General features: G+C 45.5%; 1 protein-coding gene across 5 annotated transcripts in view; it reads right to left on the bottom strand.

Annotated features, from left to right (window-relative positions):
* Nucleotides 1-20,508, bottom strand: part of FGL1 (fibrinogen like 1) — a 179,785-nt gene that overhangs the window by 93,779 nt on the left and 65,498 nt on the right. Inside the window, exon 1 of one of the 5 annotated variants that reach the window (XM_033944109.1) lies at nucleotides 18,649-18,750. The exons of 3 other annotated variants lie outside the window; for them this stretch is intronic. The gene's annotated coding sequence lies outside the window, so the exon portion shown is untranslated. Of the gene's footprint in view, nucleotides 1-18,546; nucleotides 18,617-18,648; nucleotides 18,751-20,508 lie in introns of those variants that run through there. One more of the 5 variants, XM_033944112.1, reaches the window with a different exon arrangement.

Here is a 20,508-nt window from a genome sequence, read left to right as displayed (position 1 = left end):
AAATAAAGGATGACAGTAATTTCATTGTAAGTTTTGTTGTTGTTGTTAGGTGCCATCAACTCATGTTCGAGTGATCTCTCTCTTCTGATGGTGTGATCAAAATAAGACAGTTGTAACTTCATCATCTGGGCTTTGAGTGACATTGCCGGTTTGATCCCATCGATTTGTTAGTTCTTTTGGCAGTCCACGGCATGCCTAAAACCCTTCTTTAGTACCAAAGCTCAAATGAGTCAATCTTCTTTCTGTCTTGTTTCCATGGAGGGGCATAATCAAAAAAAAGTCTAAGTCCCCTTTTGGCCTAAGTCCTTAAACGTTCAAAGCAGAAGCAGGGAAAATGTCCATAATCAAAACAAACGTCCAAAAGGAGTTTTGTTTTGATTATGGCCTGCCTCTACTAAACGCCCAGATCACCACTACGTCTACACTTTTTGCCCATAATGAACCAAAAAAACGCCTAAGCCCCAAACGTCCAACACAAGGGCTTTTAGGCGAAGGAGGAGCCAGTCCTTCGCCTAAAAGCTGGATGCTGTAACCGGTGTCTTGTCAAACACAACACCGGTTACAGAATCCCCCCCACACACACACAACGATTTATTATTATTACGATTTATTACGATTTTTTTTTATATACCGCCTATCAAGGTTATCTAAGCGGTTTTTACAATCAGGTACTCAAGCATTTTTTCCTCTCTGTCCCAGTGGGCTCACAATCTATCTAACGTACCTGGGGCTATGGAGGATTAAGTGACTTGCCCAGGGTCACAAGGAGCAGCGCGGGGTTTGAACCCACAACCCCAGGGTGCTGAGGCTGTAGATCCAACCACTGCGCCACACACGATCCAGGCAGGAGAATGCCCAAGCCCTCCTGCCTTGTTGAACCGCAACCCCCTCCCTCGACAACATTGGGGCAAGAAGGAGCCCAAGCCCTCTGGCCCCATCGAACCGCGACCCCCCCCCCCGATGTTATCTCTCCTACCGCGGGTCGCGGCAGTTCGGGTAGAGGAGTGATGGCATCGCGGTAGGGGAGATGAGGCATCTCTCCTGCCGCGATGCTTGCGGTGGAGGGGTAGGCAGGTTGCTTGGGCCGCTGAGCTGATCGTAGCAGCCACAATCAGCTCAGCGGCCCCTTTTTTGGCACTTAGACTTGGTTTGACTTCGTCTTAGTCAAAAAGGTATAAGTGCCGACTGCCTACGGTTTTGGTTATACCTGTTATATGCCTAGGTGTAGGTCGGCCCACTGCCCGCCCTTTCCCCTCCTCTAAACATTCCTCTTTTCTCTCTGTGCATTTAGAGGCAGGGGAAAGGCCTAAGCTGTTTTTAGATACGTCTAAAAACCAGCTTTGGTTATAGGTACTTGGACAATCAGGCTTTTTGATCGTCCAAGTAGCCATTTAGGACAGTGGCGTACCTAGGGTATGTGGCACCCGGGGCCCATCATTTTTTGACCCCCCCCCCCCCCCATGTAAAATTTTTTTTTTTTTTTTTTTTTTTTGCAATAACCATGAAATGGAATAAATGGTCAGAATAGAAACAGGCAGTGAAAATTTTCTTTTATTGAACCTCATATATGTAACCATTATTCCAAACATAACATAACATAAATTATGTCTAAATTGTCATGACATTAGAAGTACATATGGAGTAGTTGCAGGTGATGCTTGGGACAGTTCTGATTGTGTTAGTTCGGTTTTATGTGTTTTTTGAATAGAAGGGTTTTTATTTCTTTTTGAAGGTTTTGCAGTCTGTGGTTGATATCAATTGGTTGTAGAGTTGGGGGTCGAGTGTTGCAGCTCGAATGGCTAGGAGGTTGTCGAACAGTTTTTTTCTTTTGACGTTTTTGGTTGGAGGGTGTGTGAATGGTGCACAAGTTCTCCTATGTCTGTTTGAAGTGGATTGAATTATTTAGCTGAAGAAATTAGTTACCCCCCCATTCCACACACATTAATTCTCTTCCATTTTTGTTCCCATTATAAAAAAACACTGATAAGTTCCCAGAAAAAAAATACATTAAAATAAGAAGTGAAAACAAAGGCCCCTACAGATGAGAACATAACATAAGAATAGCCTAACTGGGTCAGACCAATGGTCCATCATGCCCAGTAGCCCATTCTCATGGTAGCCAATCCAGGACACTAATACCTGGTCAAAACCCAAAGAGTAGCAACATTCCATGCTACCGATCCAGGGCAAGCAGACACTTCCCCCATGTCTTAATAACAGATTATGGACTTTTCCTCCAGGAATTTGTCCAAATCTTTCTTAAAACCAGCTACACTATCTGCTTTTACCATAACTTCTGGCCACTTCATTTTTAAGTTTAGATCTTTCCTTTCAAACAGAGACCTTGCAAGATGTCAAATACAGCACAAGGTAACTTCACATGGACTTAGCTGTGCAGGAAATGTGAATCTCCTCATACACCCACCATATAGTGCAAAAATGTGCAAAGGTCTGGTTTTTTCTTTCAATCACTACATAGCCTAATGCCACACAAGCAGCGCTGTTACAAACATATTCTGTAGGTCAATGCTAAGGATAACAAAGTTTCCTTCCTTGGACCAGAAGGAGATAAACCACTGGAAGAGATCCCAAAACAACACCCAAAGACCCACTCAGTGTGTGAATCAGTTGAGTGGAGTGGACTAACTGGGGGGTGGAAATGGGCCCGGAGTTTGCTCAGCAGAATTTCCCAGACCACCTCTTCCTCTCAACACATTGACACGCTGCCACCATCACCACTAGGAACACCTCACTGGGTAGGCCAGCTATGCTATAAACTTTATAAAACACATTATTATATTTTCTTATAAAGCACATATTTTAACTGACCTCTCTGACATCCTCAGCCTTTCCATTCACAAAAATAGAAGGAAGAAAAGTTCCCATTTCCTGCTGTCTCATGTCCCCGGCCTATACAATATTTTTTTTCTGCAGACCCTTCAAAAGTCTGACCAAATCCTCGTTTCACTTGCATTATAAAGTACTGAGGATGCTGGTCACGTGATGCCATGAGCGCGTGAGGACGTTTCCTTGCTAGCTCCGGGGCTACCCTGCACACTGATCAATAACTGACTACTTTTCTGCTGAATCTGTGGCGACTTCACTGCGTATAAGATCGTTCTGGGTGCATCGACAGATACTTAACAAGATCGAAGGAGTTCATGCACCCGAAATCAGCCCGCAAAGATCGAGACCGAGTGAGGCCAGTGGAGAAGAAAATGGCGGCAAGCCCCGCGGCGGCGGTCTCGAATCTGACTGAGACCGCCCTGAGTGATATCAGGGAGGCGCTGGCCCAGGTACTAGGTCCTAAACTGGAAATAATAACGGAACGAATGCTGAATATTGAAACTCTGCTGGCGGCGACACGCACGACCGAGTTAGAACAACGAGTCTCCAATCTGGAGGACACATCCACGACTCGGGGAGCGGAGTTTTGTGAGCTGCAGGCGCGGGTTCGAGCGCAGGCAGAGAAACTGGATGATTTGGAGAATCGCTCCAGACGCTCGAACCTGCGCTTACTGGGCATTCCCGAGACGGTCCCCGACCGCGATTTATTGGGGGTACTGGAGACCTGGCTGCGAGAGGAATTGCCGCTCCCGCCCTCCTTGGGGCCTATGCACATTGAACGTGCTCATCGCCTGGGCCGCCGCCCTGATCGGGAGACGCGTCCACGTGTGGTCATCCTGAAGTTACTCAATTTCAGGCATAAAGTGGAACTGTTACAACTATACCGTAATAAAAGGGATGCCTTGAAATATGATGGAAACCTAATTCGCATTAGCCAGGACTTCTCTCAGGCACTTCAAGAACGGAGGCGGCCTTTTTATCCACTTTGTACACAACTCTCTGATCTTCACCTGAGATTTCAATTCAACTATCCGGCTCTGTTGAGGATCCACAGTAATGGAGTCTGGAAGTCTTTTCAGTCACCCGAAGCAGCCACTGACTTTATTAAAAAGTTTGAAAAATCCACTCCAGGACAGGCTTGACTCTGGAATCTGAGCTCATTTTACTGGGCTGTTTCTGCACCTTAACTGTTACTGCTTATAGTTTCACTATTTGAGGAAACCCTGTTTTACATTACGTTTGATGTATATCCTTCTGCTAGCCGGGGTGGCCCTGGAGGAGGCGTCTTTCGTGACCCGTTTTTCTCCCACATGATGGGGGCAGTTGGGATTGTTGGGGAATTAGGGGGGGGGGGATGTTTCTGGGTGGCAGCAGCGGTATTTTGGGGGCGCATTATGTTTATTCTCTTTTTTTTCTATCTATGGTTCAGGTATGTTTTGGGATCATGTATATTGTGTGACTGGAGTGTGTTTGCGTGGTCTAGGGGTGAGGCTGGGCACCCTGGGACCCCCTTTTACTGGAAGGTTTCTTTTATATATCATGAAGAGTGGGGTATGCCATGGGTGATAGACAGTTCCGTATAATTTCCTGGAATGTATCAGGTATAACATCGCCTGCCAAGCGTACTAAAATATTATCACAGTTGAAACATCATTCAGCGGACATAGCTTGTTTACAGGAAACTAGACTCACTGATATAGAACATCAAAAACTGCGGAGGGGTTGGGTGGGGGACATATACTATGCATCCTGCACAGGGAAGAGGGCAGGGGTGGCCATATTGATTAGAAAGGGCTTACCCTGTACTGTCCAGGTCCTGAGGCGGGATCCCACCGGTCGATACTTATTAGTGAAGGTACTCGGACCGGGGGGATCCTTCAGATTATTGGTGGGGTATGGCCCCAATGGATATCAACACTCTTATTTTCAAAATTTGGTTAACATATGTTTACAGAACTCGGGTGACCCTCTGGTACTGGTGGGAGACCTGAATCAAGTACTGGACCCTGGGGTGGATCGTTCGGGGGGGATAGGACCGACGAATGTGCGACGGACGAAGGGTGTCCCCTATCTGTGTCGTGCTCTGGGGTTGGTGGACCCTTGGAGGTTACTTCACCCCACCGACAGAGATTATACTCATCAATCTAGAGCCCATGGATCCTTTTCCAGAATTGACTATACCTTAATATCGGAGAGCATGTTTGCTCGGGTCTCGGAGGCTACAATTGGCCCCCTTGAGATCTCTGATCACCATATGATTTGGTTGGACGTGGCGGTGGGGGGTCCCATGAACACCGGGATGGGATGGAGATTTCCTTCGTACCTACATAATGATTCTCATTTTCGGGAATTTTTGTCAGAAAGATGGGAGGATTACTGTTCCAATAATGCTCAACATATTGCTCAACCTATATTATTTTGGGATGCAGCGAAAGCGGTGTTACGTGGGGAAGTGATTGCCTATGTGGCTTCTAGGACCCGGAGAATTGCACAACGTATAGTGCAGCTCGAACGGCAGTCAACACTCTTGAAACGGGAGTTGTTGCGTGACCCCACTGTGGCTGTCAGAGAGGCGTATACCGCAGCTCTGGCAGAATTGAATTCCCTTATCCATGAGCGGACAAAGAAATTATTATTTTTTCGTAAATATCAATTTTATAAACATGGTAACAAAGCTGGGAAATTGTTAGCATCGATAGCCAAGAGCTGGAAGGGATCCAGATATATTGCTATGATAAAAGAGAGCTCGGGGAAAGTGCTAACTTCAGCGGCAGACATCTCCACCTGTTTTAGGAATTATTTTGCAACCTTTTATGCTTCCCCGGGTCCTTATGCTGGACCGGATGTGCAGGATTATTTGGAGGATGCAGGGATGCCCAAATTGTCGGCGGCCCAGATTTCCCGGTTAGGTGCTCCTTTGCAGCTTCAGGAAGTGTTACAGGCGATCAAAACACTGAAGCCTTGTACGGCCCCCGGTCCGGACGGATACTCCCCGGAGTTTTACAAGATCCTATCGTCCTCCGTGGGGGGGTCTCTTTTGAATTATTACTCTGAGGTTCAGATATGTGGTACTTTCCCGAGGTATGCGAATGAGGCTTTGATTACTTTGATCCCGAAACCCTCTAAATCGCCCACTGATATCGAATCTTATAGACCAATATCACTGTTGAATGTCGACTTAAAAATTTTAGCACGTCTCATGGCGGATAGGCTGGCGGCCCTGTTGCCCACCATCATTGTGCCGGAGCAAGTTGGTTTTGTACGTTCCCGTCAATCGGTAATTAATGTGCGCCGGGTGCTCCTAGCTTACTCTCGAGCTCAACAGGTCAAGTCCCCGGGACTACTGGTTGGGTAAGACGCGGCGAAAGCCTTCGATAAGGTTCAGTGGCATTATCTTTTCCAGGTTTTATCACATATGGGATTTCCGGATAGTTATATGGCATGGATTCGCGCGCTTTATGCTGAACCTACGGCATCTGTATTGGTTAATGGTGTGCGTTCTACTTCCTTCCCGGTGGGCAGGGGGACGCGTCAGGGATGTCCATTGTCACCTCTTCTTTTTTTACTGTATTTAGACCCTTTATTACGTACGCTACAAAAGGATGACGAAATTGTGGGGCTCCCAGAGGGAACGTCCCAACTGAGAGTGTTGGCATTTGCGGACGATCTTTTGCTAACGTTGGGCTCTCCTCAACGTTCTCTGCCTCGAGCTCTGGATATTCTGGATGAATTTCATTTATATTCTGGCTTGGTGCTTAATAAACAGAAGTCCATGGCGTTGTCAACATCGCCTGAGGTACGTCTTGAATGGCAGGGGGACTTTCCTTTACAGTGGGCTTCGTCTCAGCTAACATATTTGGGGGTGGTGATTCCTCAGGACCTGGGCAGGTTGTACTCCATTAATATTACACCCCTGCTTCATCGTACAAAGACTACACTTGCGGGTTGGAGGAACCTTCCATTATCCCTCTCTGGTAGAATAGCATTATACAATATGATATTGTTGCCGCAATGGCTCTATATATTACAAATGCTACCCATTATGTTAACAAAAATACACCTAACACAACTAAACTCCCACCTTTCCACATTTTTATGGCAAGGTAAGAGGGCTAGGATAGCCTTGTCCAAGTTGATGTTGCCAAAGTATCGAGGGGGGTGGGGTTTACTGGATATCTCACGATTTGCCCTTGCGTGTCAATTAAGACATCTTCATGATTGGTTTTGTAGCACTACTTGGTTTTCTTTGCCTGAGAATGAATGTTTTGAATTTAGACCTTATCATTTTAGCTACCTGTTACATGTTAGGCATTTGCCTGATTTGCCAATACTACATTCACACCCCTTTTTGCAGGTAATGCGCATGGCTTGGAAGAGGTTATGTAAGTTGCTGCACATCTCTTCTGTTACAACACCATATCTCCCTGTGGTTGGCAACGGGGACTTTCCTCCCGGCTTGGACTCTGCAACTTTCAGACGTTGGAAGTCTCTGGGACTGCATTACGTATCCCAGGTGGTGCAGGATACGGGTATGCCTACTTCATTTGCTGAACTCCAAACACAGTTCCATGTGCCACCTGGGGACTGGTTTGCCTTTCGACAACTTTGTCACTATGTACATACTTTGACCCCGGTGCCATTGAAAGAGGAAGTTCACTCTAACTTACGGGAAGCGCTCGATCTTACTGCTCAAGACCATGTCCCGTTGAAATTTTTTCATAGGTGCTTACGGGACCTATCCGGAGAACTGGACTTAATTGCGCTTGCTCAGAAATGGTCGGCTGATCTTCAAGTGCCTATCTCAGATGATGTGCTACGTAGGGGCCTTCGGGTGGGGAATGACCCTACACTATCCGCAATAGAGAAGGAGCGAAATTACAAATTTATATTGAGAGCGTTTTATCCCCCCAAGAGAGCTATGACTATGGGGATTAGCGCGACTTCTGGCTGTGGAAAGTGCGCACACCTTATGGCATCTTTCGGACATATGTTTTGGACATGCCCCTTGGTGTCTACCTTCTGGATAACCGTGGTGTCTGCGGTGGCCGAGCTTTGGGGATGCGCATGGAGGATGCACCCTACATTTCTCTTTACTTTACAACTTCGTTTCCATCCACCTAAACAGGGGTGTGCACTTTTCCTCAGAAAGACAATACTCATGGGCAGGAAATGTATACTGACGCAATGGCTTTCGCCTCAACCTCCTTCTCTTCAACAGTGGAGGTCACTAATGTTACAGCAAATGTTGTTGGAACGCAAGGATATTGTGGACTTGACATCAAAAAAGGGTAGGCTGTTCCGCCAATGTTGGTACCCCTTTAGTTTAACATTTGTCTCGACTATTCAACAACAACTTTGGGATGTATGACTTGTATAATATTACCATACTTTGGTTTCTTTTAAAATGTTTTGCTTTTACTGCTGCTGCTGCTGCCCGGGTGGGGTGGGGTGGGGGGGATGGGGAAGAATGGGAGGGTTGGGATTTGGGAGAGTTTTGAGAATTATCAAAATGTTTTTGTCTTTTCTCTGTTGGATTTGACATACTGCTTCAATAAAAATATATTATACATAAAGTACTGAGGATGCCATCTCTCCCCAATCCCAGGTCCTAAAGTCTAAGACAGTAGCGCAAACTAATGCTGCCAGATACAGGAAAAAAAATTTTTGATTCGATTCAGCCCTATTGAATTGGTTTTTCAATTCGATTTTCCTGCCCAGTTGGGTGATTTTTTTCAAAACTCCTGGTGGGTTTTATAGCTTTTTCACCCCATTTGGCTTCTCCTAACCACACTGGCGCTGTGGTGTAAATAAAATAAAGAAACAAAAAGGACTTTTCCTCTTTCTGTTAAATCCTAGCTCACGTTTGCAGTCCAACACCAGCTCTGGCAGGATACACATTTCAAATCTGACATGTTATAATCACAAAACAGAAAATAAAATTAATTTTTCTACCTTTTGTTGTCTGGTTATATTTCAAATCTTGTTGGTCCAAGGCTCTGATTTTCTTCTGATAACTTGCTTGCCAGGGTCTCCTTCTTTCTGCATGCTAACCATCCATCTGCCAACTCTGTCCTCCCTTTCCATTTCCCTTCCCTTCCCAGGAAGTCTGGTATCTTTCCTTTTTTTTCATCTCCCTCCACAGATCCACCTTTTCTTAAATACCCTTTCATCCGGCATCTCTCCCTCCTTCCCCACCATCCCAGAGTCCACCATCTCTCCCTTTCTTTTCCTAATTACCCTCCTATCCAGTATCTCTATCCCTCCTCCACACCATCCCTTGTGTCCAATTTCTCTCCCTTTCTGTTCCTTCCCTCCCTAAATCCCATGGTCCATCATCTCTCTCCCTCTCCTCTATTTTCAGACCCATTATTTCTTCCCCCCCCCCAAAGTTTGGCATATGCATGTCTCTTTGAACACCCCCTTCCCTCCGTGTACTTCTAAATCATGGTCCCCCCCCAAAGGCCTGCCCCCCCTTAAAGGTCTGCCTGTCCCACCTTGAAGGCCTGCACCCCCCTTGAAGGCCTGTCCCTTCCCCTTGTAGGCCTGTCCCCCCCTTGAAGGCCTGCCTGCCTGTCCCCACCTTGAAGGTCTGCACCCCCCGAAGGCCTGCACCCCCCCGAAGGCCTGTCCCCCACTTGAAGGCCTGTCCCACCCCCTTGTAGCTTCTCCCCCCCCCCCCTTGTAGGCCTGTCCCCCCTTGAAGGCCTGCCTGCCTGCCTTTCCCCCCTTGAAGGCCTGTCCCCCCCTTGAAGGCCTGCCTGCCTTTCCCCCCTTGAAGGCCTGTTCCCCCCCTTGAAGGCCTGCACCCCCTTGAAGGTCTGCACCCCCCCAAAGGCCTGCACCCCCCCAAAGGCCTACACCCCCCCCCGAAGGCCTGCACCCCCCTGAAGGCCTGCCTGCCCCCCTTGAAGGCCTGCACCCCCCCCGAAGGCCTGTCCCCCCTTGAAGGCCTGCCTGCCTGCCCGCCCGCCCCACCCTGAAGGCCTGATGCCCCGACCCACCCCGAAGGACCGCTCGCCCCCCTGGCCTCCCCGCACCACCTATGAAGCAGCCGCAGCAGGATCGCGAAGTCAGCGTCAGCGATCCCTGCGCTGCTTCCTGCGCCATGGTCCCGCCCCTCCTCTGACGTCAGAGGAGGGGCGGGATCGCGGCGCAGGAAGCAGCGCAGGGATGCTGACGCTGACTTCGCGATCCTGCTGCGGGCTGCTTCACAGGTGGTGCAGGAAGGTCAGTGGGGCGAGCGGTCCTTCGGGGGTGGGGGGACTGAACGGCAAGGCCGGGAACACCCCCTTAGGGCTGGCACCCGGGGCGGCCCGCCTCCCCCCGCCCCCCCCCTAGGTACGCCACTGATTTAGGACACTTTTTAGACTTTTTTTTTTTTTTATTATGAACCCCATAGTGTCCAGCTTTCGCATCCATAACTGACCACTGAGAAAATGAGTGTGTGGACAAGTCTGATCTTCGTTTGGAATGTTACCGCCTTGCCTTTGAATATTTTGTCAAGAGCATTAATTGAAGAGCGACCAAGTGCTATTCTGTGGAGTATTTTCTTTCTGCTAGTTGTATCATCTGCAAAGCGTAGGTTATTTATATTTTGGCCACCAACTTTGAAACCGAGACTCTCTTCTTCCAAATTTGCTTTTCTGAAAATGGTTTCACCGTACAAGATGCATCCTTTCCTGATGCCACATTTTATTGAAAACCAATCAGTGTTGCTGTATTCAGTTCTCACTGCAGCTTCTTGATTTTCATATAGGCCCTTAGGTGTTTGGGTATTCCCATTTGCATTAGAGTTCTCCATAGTTCATTGTGATCCACATAGTCAAAAGCTTTGCTGTAGTCAATGAAGCAAAGGTATATGGATTTTTGGTATTCTTTGTTCTTCTCCAATATCTATCTAACATTGGTAATAATGTCTCGTGTTCCTCAACCTTTTCTGAAACTAGCCTGAACTTCGGGTAGTTCTTGCTCAACGTATGATTTGAGCTTTCGTTGTATTATTTTCAGCAATATTTTGCTGGCTTGTGGAATTAATGCAATTGTTCTGTAGTTGTTACAGTACGTGGCATCACCTTTCTTCAGTATAGGTATGAACAGTGATCTTCTCTAATCGGTTGGTCATGTGTTTTCCTTCCAAAACTGTTGACACAGTCAAGTGAGGGCCAGGCTAGCACCTTCTGAGCCTTTTATTAATTCAGTTGGAATATCATCAATAATGCCAGGTTCTTATCAGGTTTAGGAATCAACACATGTGCTTGGTTAGCAGGAAGTGGAAAAGCTCCCGCAGACACCACCCCAGTAAAATAAGCCTCCAAGGGGTGACTTGTTTTTCAATAATGCTTTAATTGCTGCTATGACATCTTCTTTTAAAATATCTGGTTCGTCTTCGTCTTCAGTTTCTAGTTCAATTTCCCCAATGTTATCCTCATTGCCTTGTTTGTATAAATTTTCCGTATATTCTTTCCATTTCTTTTTAATCCAAGTATAATCCGTTATCCCTCCCCTCCCCCCCCCCCCCCAGGTACCACTCAAGTTAAGAGCTTACCCCTGATTCACTTATGTAAATTCTGCTGTGGATTGTAATGGAGGAAGGGGATGGGACTTTGTAAACTTTTTATGGTTATAATCAAAGGAAAGGAATTGGAACTTGTATACAGCCTTTTTGTAGTTTTACAACCACACTCAAAGCTGTTTACATAAAGATACTTCAAGCATTTTCCCATGGGCTCACGATCTATCTAATGTACCTGGGGCAGAAGAGGATTAAGTGACTTGCTCAGGGTCACAGGGAGCAGCGTGGGACTTGAACCTATAACCTCAGGGTGCGAGGCAGCAGCTCTAACCACTAGGGGGTGCTGAAATGTTCTCAGCCCAACCAAAAAGAGAATGACGTGGATATGGTTCAATGATCTGAAACAATGTCAAAACAAGAATTTCATTTCTGCAGATTGGCACTTAATGAAATAATATAACACTCTTTTCAGCTACAGTGGCAAAAAAATACTTCGAATTTATTTAGGAAGTTGGTTGGGCTGAGAACTTTTCAGCAACTCCCTGTACAGGTATTTATTTTGTTCCTGGAGCAATGGAAGGTTAAGTCACTTGCCTAGAGTCACAAATTCATAAGGAACTATATAGTGGGAATCAAACTCAGATTCTCTGCACTAACCACTAGGCTATTCACCTTCAATGCCCAAGGTGTGAGCCTGATAAAATAGTCAGAAATAGGTATATTACAAAACTACTATTACTATAGAATTCTGAAGGACTGGCAAACCTGTGGTATTGTGTCAAAACTAAAGACCCTACTTGTAAGACACCCAGATATCTCTGATAGGCTAGTAGCCAAGGCATAGAATATTTGCCCTTACTGCCTAGGCACCCTGATTAAAAAAATTATCTTCTACATATATATATATTCACAATTTATTCTACAATATATTTTTAAAAGTCATTTCAAGACACTAGCTGAAATTAAAATGACCTGTTCCATTTCAAAGTTGTTCTGTTTTACTTTATACTCTTGAGTCCACAAACACAACTTCTAGTCACAAATGACATTACAAGCTAGTTCTATGTTTTTGCTAAGCATTCCTCAGTAACCCCCCCCCCTTTTTACAAAATCACACTAATGTTGTGTTTTTTTAAAAAAAAATGTTATTGAAATTTTCAAAATACAAAATCACACACCAATTCAACAGCAATACAAAATAAAACAGCTGATAACGGAAGGACATCCATGTTGATCCTTCATGGAGACCTTAAAGACCCAAACCTACCCACCAAAAGACCCACCCGTCCCAAACCCCCACCCCCACCACAGCACTCTAGTGTCAAAAGTTAAAAAGAGAACTCTATGGGCTAGCCTGTCCCACACAGGGGCCCAGATTCGCCTAAATTTCCGCCAGGGACCAGGGCCACCTCTACGGACATCCAAATATTCAAATTTTACTAAGGTAAACAGTTCATTTCTCCACATAGTAACAGTGGGCACCTCAGCTTGACGCCGTAGCACAAGGATACATTTCTAGCCAATAAAGAGGCTTTATGCAGCAGCAAATTACCCCCTCTAGATAAACCCAATGTAGTAACTTGAGAAAAAAGCTGAATATCCTCCCTCACAGGAATCGGCTTACTCAATATAGTTTGGAGATATAGGCTAACAAAGGACAAAAAGGTCTGAAATTGGTCACAAGGCCAAAACATATGAAGCAAACCTGCTGGGGTGGACCGGCACTTGGGACACCAAGCATGAGAAGCAAATCCAGAAACATATGCCCGGTAGGGAGACACATACAGCCACAGGAGAAATTTATACTGTTGTTCCTGCAAAACTATGGAATGAGTCAGCCAATGGGAGATGTTTCATAAGAAGGCAAAGTCCATCCCCGTGACCTGCTCAGAGAGAGACAAATCCTGGTTCCACACCGCTGCCATGACCTTGTAGTCCCATGGGGCACTAAAACTCCCCAAACTGACCTGATGAAAAGACAAACTAATCCTGGTGAGGCGGGATAGAGTCAAGGTCTCACTCACCACATCTGCCATATCTTCAGTCAAAGTAGCAGCATCCAAAGAGAGGAGGTAATGGGACACTTGACGATAGTAAAGCCAATCATTGGCCTCCAGGAAACCGGCTGCCTGTAAGTCCTGAAAGGAACGAGGCACACACTCCGCTGACACCACATCACGCACATAACAAAGTCCCCGAGCACTCCATCTCTGTAAATATCATTTAGAAGCATCAGGATCCAGATCTCGGTTACCCCACAGGGGCAGCAGAACTGTGGAGGTAAAAGGCAGATGCATTTGCTTGCACAACCATTGCCAACTTTGTCGCATGGATCTCAGCAAAGGATGACTCCTAGTAGGAAAAATCCTGTGAGGACGCTTCACATGAAGATAATAAAGCAGATGGGTAGGGGCCATCAGTTGTTGTTCAAGAGAGACTGGAGTGTAATGTTGAGTGTTCTTTATCCAATCCACCAGATGTCTAAGAAGGCAAGCTATATTGTATCTCTGCAGGTCCGGAAGTGCTAGTTCCCCGTGCTCAACAGGCAGAGACAATAGAGTAAGCGTCATGCAGAGCTTTCTATTATTCCACAAAACTTTACTCTGATACATACCAAGATCCTTGTTAGTAATATACATGGGAAAAGTCTGCATCACATAAGCCCACTGAGGGAACAATACTATTTTGAAGAGGACAATACGCCCCCCTCAACGACAAGGGGAAACGAGTCCACAGGCCCAAAAGATCTCGTGATCTCCCCAATAATATGGTGAAATTTTCTCTGTAAGCTTGAGATAGATTGCCAGTGAGATATACCCCCAAATATTTAAGTTTATGTGCTACCTTTCGCAAAGAGAAGGGAAGAGACCAATCCACGTAGTCATACCCACCAAAGGCCAAAGCCTCCAACATGTCCAGATTCAGTTCCAGACCCGACACCACCCCATGACCCTCAATCAATCGCAAAACCCACAGAAGAGACCGACCCGGCTGAGTCAACAATAATAAAATATCATCTGCAAATGCCAAACAATGCACCTCCTCCTGCCCCACGGACAACCCTGAAACCAACCCATCCTCCTGGATCTGCCACAACAAAGGCTCCAAAGATAAGATAAACAATAAAGGGGAAAGGGGACAGCCTTGGCGGGTGCCACGTTCCACAGAAAAATAATCAGAAACCTGACCATTAACCAACACCGCCAAGCTAGGATGAGTGTACAAAATACACACCAAATCCAGAAAAGGACCCCCCAGCCCAAATTTTTCCAACACAGCAAACAGATAGGCCCAATCTACACAGTCAAATGCTTTACGGGCATCAAGACTAATTACAAGAGCTGGAAGAGAATGAGTAACACTATGGCCTAAAGCCGCCATCACCTTCCAAACATTCCAGACCGCCTGTCTCCCGCGAACAAACCCCACCTGATCATGGTTAATTAAATCAGGCAGAAAACCAGAAAGATGATTAGCCAAAATTTTAGCCAAGATCTTCAGTTCAAAGTTAATGAAATGGGACGATAAGAATCCACAAAAGTCAGGTTCTTATCAGGTTTAGGAATCAACACAACATGTGCTCGGTTAGCATGAAGTGGAAAATCTCCCGCAGACTTCTCCCCAGTAAAATAAGCCTCCAAGGGGCCCTCAATATGACCTTTGAGAGCGGAGAGTCCTTCTAACCTACCGGATTTCCAGAGCTGTGATAGGAGTATGCAAAACTGCACCCGAAGCAAGTGCAAGGAATCTAAATAAGATCCCATAGCTCCTGGAGGAGAAGGCCTCCCAGAGTAAAAGTCCTGAAAGTAGCAATAAAAAATCTCAGTAAGATGGTCCCGATCAGTAATAAAGCCCCTTACAAAAGTGATTCCCATATCTATAAAATCTATGTTTATAATATTGGTGGGATTTTAAAGTGTGTTTGTGAAGTATGTCCTGTAACGCCACCCGAGCAACCTGAAGGGAGTCTCTGTCCGCTAGACATCTAGAAGCAATCCATTGATGTTTACAGACTATAATGTTGCAATGTAAGTATAACAATTCCTGCGAATATGCTTTCCATTTACGGGCCACATAGGCAATAGGGCTCCTTTTACTAAGCTGCGAAAGCGTTTTTAGCATGCGCTAAGCCCATGCTATGCGGCTAGAACTAATGCCAGCTCAATGCTGGCGTTAGCGTCTAGCGCGTGCTGAGCGCACGCTAAAACCGCTATCACAGCTTAGTAAAAGGAGCCCAATAGTTTCCTCCTGGAGAACCACCTTGGCGGCCTCCCATAAAAGCAAGGGGTCTGATGTCGAAGGAGCATTATCCAGCAGATACTGCTCCCAACACTGAAGAATATGTTACTTGTAACATATCCCAATAAAGATAACGAGGAAACCGCTACTGACCAGGCGAGGCCCCAAATTGAACACCCTGAACCTCCACCAACACAAGAGCATGATCAGATATAGTAAGGGTCCCAATCTCTGCTTGGGTCACCTGGGGAAGAAAAGAAGAGGACACCAAAACATAATCTATGCGGGACATAGTAGGATGAACCCGGGCCACATGGGTGAAATCCTTATCCACTGGATGGTAAAGCCTCCAAACATTGACCAAATCCAAGACCTGGCAAAACTGGGCAAAGCCCTGCACCGGCCGAAAATCAGACGAAGATGCCCCCCCTAAATTATCCATATCTGGGTCCAGGACCACATTGAAATCACCGAACATCAAAAGGGGAAGATGTGGGAAGGTAGCACATAAACCAATAATCTGTTGAAAAAATTCCATGCTGAACACATTCGGGGCATAGATATTAGCAATTGCCAATTCTTGAACCTGAACCTCCAAGTGAAGGAACAAATACCTTCCATATGGCATCTTCCCTCTTTCTATGTCTTCAATAAACAGTCTGTTCTGTGCCCCTACTCTCATTTGTACATGGTTCATTTCAGCTTCGCTCCCTCTCCATTTTTCTGTCTCCACCCCTTCCCCTATGCTCTGGCATCTCTCTTCTCATTTCCTTCCTTCTCAACCCCATAGCCTGACATCTTCTCTTCTATCTCTCCCTCCCCCTTCATGCTCTGACATCTCCTCTCCTTCCTTTCCCTCTGGTCTGGCATCCATCTCCTTAGTTTCCTTCCCTACCCCCATGTCCTGGCATCTTTCTGCTCTCCTTCTCTTCTATCTCACTCCCCCTGAAGAGCACGGCAGTCAAGTTTCCTGCACGTGCAGCAGCAATCAGCTGATTGCCAGCCGCTGAGGAATGTCGGGAGAAAGATATGTCGGCACATGCGCGAGTTTCTGCACATGTGCGAAGATGCCCCAAAGTAGGCCGCAGAAGCATGCCAAAGACTCCTAAGGGGCCGGGAAGAGCAGAGAAGGCCCAAGGAAGCCAGAAGACAGTGTCAGGTAGGTGTGTAGACCCCAGCCTGATGGGCGCTGGGGTCTGGAAGAGTAATTGGAGCCCGAGTGTGGGGGGTTTTGCTGGCAGGAGTCAGGAGCACGCCAGAAAGCTGGGCTTAGCCCAGCATCACAGAGGGCATGTTTATTTGGTAAGGAGAAGAGAAGCCAGTGCAGTGTTAGGGTCCCGCGGCCTGGGTTCAGTTCACTTGTGGGCGGTAGGAGGGAAGCTGACCTCACTAGGCAATTGGGGGCCCCCTATCCTGTTGGCTCCCCCACTAATGCCGGCCCTGGGGCCCCACTGATATTTTCAGGCCCGAGGCACATGCCTACTGGGCCTACCCTTTAATCCGGCCATGGTGTTTACTAAGTACTATTATAACTATTTTTAATATGCTCATTTGTTGATTTCATATTGGATTCCTTTTTGTATGATTCACCTTAAGATCATCACATATAATCACACCCAAGTCCCGCTCTTCTGTCGTGCACATAAGCTCTTCACCACTTAAACTGTACCATTCATTCAGGTTTTTGCAGCCCAAATGCATGACTTTACATTTCTTAGCATTAAATTACCTCCGTGAACCATGTCTCCGTGATCGCCACTATATCCAACTCATCTTCTTCCATCACAGTTTCTAGATCCAGAATCTTGTTTCCCATACTTCAAGCATTAGTATATACTGCTTTCCAGACATTTACTTACCTGAGGGCTTATACGCACCTGGGGGCTTTGATCACCTTGCCCCATCGCTTCTAGTTTAAAGCCCTCTTCAGTAGATTAGTCAGCCTTCTGCCAAAGGCACTTCTTCCCTTCTTTGATAGATGCATACCATCCCTGCTCAGCAGTCCTAAGATTGAAAGACTTTTCTCTTGCCTAGGGGCCTTTCCTTTCATGGTTTATTCCTGATATTCAAGAGAATTAAATCTAGGAAAGAAAAGTAAACCTCCTTTAAAATTTTAGGACATTAACCACAAACAAACACTCATGAGGGAAATGTCACTCTTTTCATGCATTTTCATTACTCTTCAGCTTTGTTGGGGGTGGGAGGGTTTCATGCATATTAGTCTGGATTAGCATAAACAACACAGAAGCTGGTGGTACCCCTCATAAAAACATCCATATTAGCTGTCTCCTGTTTCTAACAATGGCCAATCCAGGTCACAGTACCTGGCAGAAACTGAAATTATAGCAACATTCCATGCTGCAGATCCAGAGCAAGCAGTGGCTTCCCCCATGTCTGTCGCAACAGCAGATTATGGACTTTTCCTCCAGGAACTTGTCCAAACCTTTCTTAAACCTACCTATGCTAACCACTATAACTACCTCTTCTGGCAATGAGTTCTAGAACTTAATTATTCTTTGAGTTAAAAAATACTTCCTGCTATGTGTTTGAAAAGTAGTCCCATGTAATTTTAGTGTTCCCTGGTTTTTGTATTTTTAGAAGGGGTGAAAAATTGATCCACTCTTACCTGTTCTACACCACTCAGGCAACAGGCTAAGATATTTACTGAGAATAAACCTTCAACTATTAGAGCCTACAATATCAAGAGCATCAGCTGCAAGTGGACTCTTCTCCCTGAAAGGTTAACTGTTGTCATTGATCTTCAGTTGTAGCAGCTTTGCACTTCACTTGATTGGAAAAAAAAGGGGAGTTATAATAAAACTGTCATGCATTTCATTCTGTGGAAATGTATTTAAGTGGTAACCAGAAATCATACACCTCAAGAATTTATTTACTGAACAGTACTGTTGCTAGACTTTCCTAGATTGCTGTTTTCCGTCTCTACTTACATTATATCAGCATCTCACGTTTGCCAGCATACCATGGAGTTCAGAATTTAGACAGGTCTTACACTTGGCACGTTTCAGACCACTTAAAGCAATTGCACTTACCCTTTGGTCAGAATCAAACGTCGCTCAAATAGTTGTACTCTGATGCAAAAAAAATCAGGTCCTTCTCGGAACAAGATTGCTGTTGTTTTGTATAGTGCTGAGAGTTAGGATTGTCTGTCATGAGTCAGAAGGTAGGAATGCTTTGAATGAGCTGTGTGCAACTAACAAGACTGCAACTAACTTATAACACAAGGAGAAATAAAAACAGTGTGATTCTAAGTGCCAAAAATAAATGTGGGAACAAAAGGAAAGTATATACAAAACATTTCAGTTTTATCTATGGAGCCTGGAGACACTAGGCTATACTGTATTAATGAATTAGAGTAACTGGTTTCTAAAAGTAATCAGTTTCTCTTTGCCCTTTGAGGTGTATTTTAAGACTAGCTTTGTACAGAGCAACCAAGTCAGAAAATGGATATTTTGCTTTGTGTGATCAAAAATCCCCTGGTGTTTTAGAAAATGCTATCTGGATACAATGTCATCACTTTAGCGCATGTGTAAGTAGCATTGCCCATATAAATAGGTGGCAATTTTGCTATTTCTGTCTGCAGGTAGTGCCACTTACAGGTACAAAGAAGAAGAATTAAGAAATCTGCATGTCTCCTGTAAATTAATTAAGGAGTCCTCCTCTACAACTCAAGCCTTTTGCAAATTGATGTGTTTTTTTGGAACCCAAGAGGTAAATACCTTTCCTCACCCCTCCCCCAAGCTCTCTTCCAAACCCCAGGTCCAAATGAGATTACAGTTATATGTGACCCAAATGCTGTTAGGAAAAATTTCTAGGATATACATGATCTTAGGTTTTAAATGTGGAGCACTGCCTTGGGTTAATCTCTTCATAGAGGTGGTTAACAAATACCAATAAATAAATATTATGAAGGACAGCCTAAATCCTGCCAAAAGTACCTCCTTGAAATGTGTATGCCATGGCACCTATTTCAAGTATAAACAGTGCCTATTTTAAAATCTCTGCTTACTTGTACATGTTGATTTACAAGAGTAAATATGCTTTTTATACATCTAGATTACATGTAACTCTTCTAAAATGTAAGTTTCTGAGCTTTCTGGCCTTTATGTTTCCAGACACTCTCTACCCCCCCCCCCTCTTTTACTAAACCGCGATATAGCACAGTTATAGTTACAGGGACAGCAGGCAGCTATTCTCACATATGGGTGATGTCATCCATGGAGCCTCGCAAGCAGACTTCCTTGAAGAAAGTTAGAATTTTCGAGTCAGCCGCATCGCGCATGCGCGAATGCCTTCCCGCCCAGCACAGGGCGAGTCTCCTCAATTCAGATAGCTAGCAGAGAAGCCAACCAGGGGAGGTGGGTGGGTTGTGAGAATAGCTGCCTGCTGTCCCTAGATAACAACTGTTATGGTAAGTAACTGTGCTTTATCCCAGGACAAGCAGGCAGCCTATTCTCACATATGGGTGACCTCCAAGCTAAGCAAAATGGCATGGTGGCAACTTAGAATAAATTTTGTAATACTCTGACCAAAATGGCCATCCCATCTAAAGAAATCATCCAGACAATAGTGGGAGGTAAAGGTATGAACCGAGGACCAGGTAGCAGCTCTGCAAATTTCCTCAATAGGTGTAGATCTGAGGAAAGCCACTGAAGCTGCCATTGTTCTGACTTTATGGGCTGTGACTCGACTCTGCAGTAATCCAGCCTGGGCATAGCAGAAAAAGATACAAGCAGCCATCCAGTTGGAGATGGTACGCTTAGAGATTGGATGTCGCAACTTGTTTGGATCAAAGGAGACAAAAAGTTGAGGAGCAGTTCTGTGTGGTTTGGTGCGTTCCAAGTAGAAGGCCAAAGCACACTTGCAGTCCAGAGTATGAAGAGCTGATTCTC

The sequence above is a fragment of the Geotrypetes seraphini genome, chromosome 1, assembly GCF_902459505.1.
Source record: "Geotrypetes seraphini chromosome 1, aGeoSer1.1, whole genome shotgun sequence".
Classification (NCBI taxonomy): Eukaryota; Metazoa; Chordata; class Amphibia; order Gymnophiona; family Dermophiidae; genus Geotrypetes; species Geotrypetes seraphini.
Note: the sequence above shows the minus strand (reverse complement) of the source record. Positions and strands in the feature narration are given on the sequence as shown.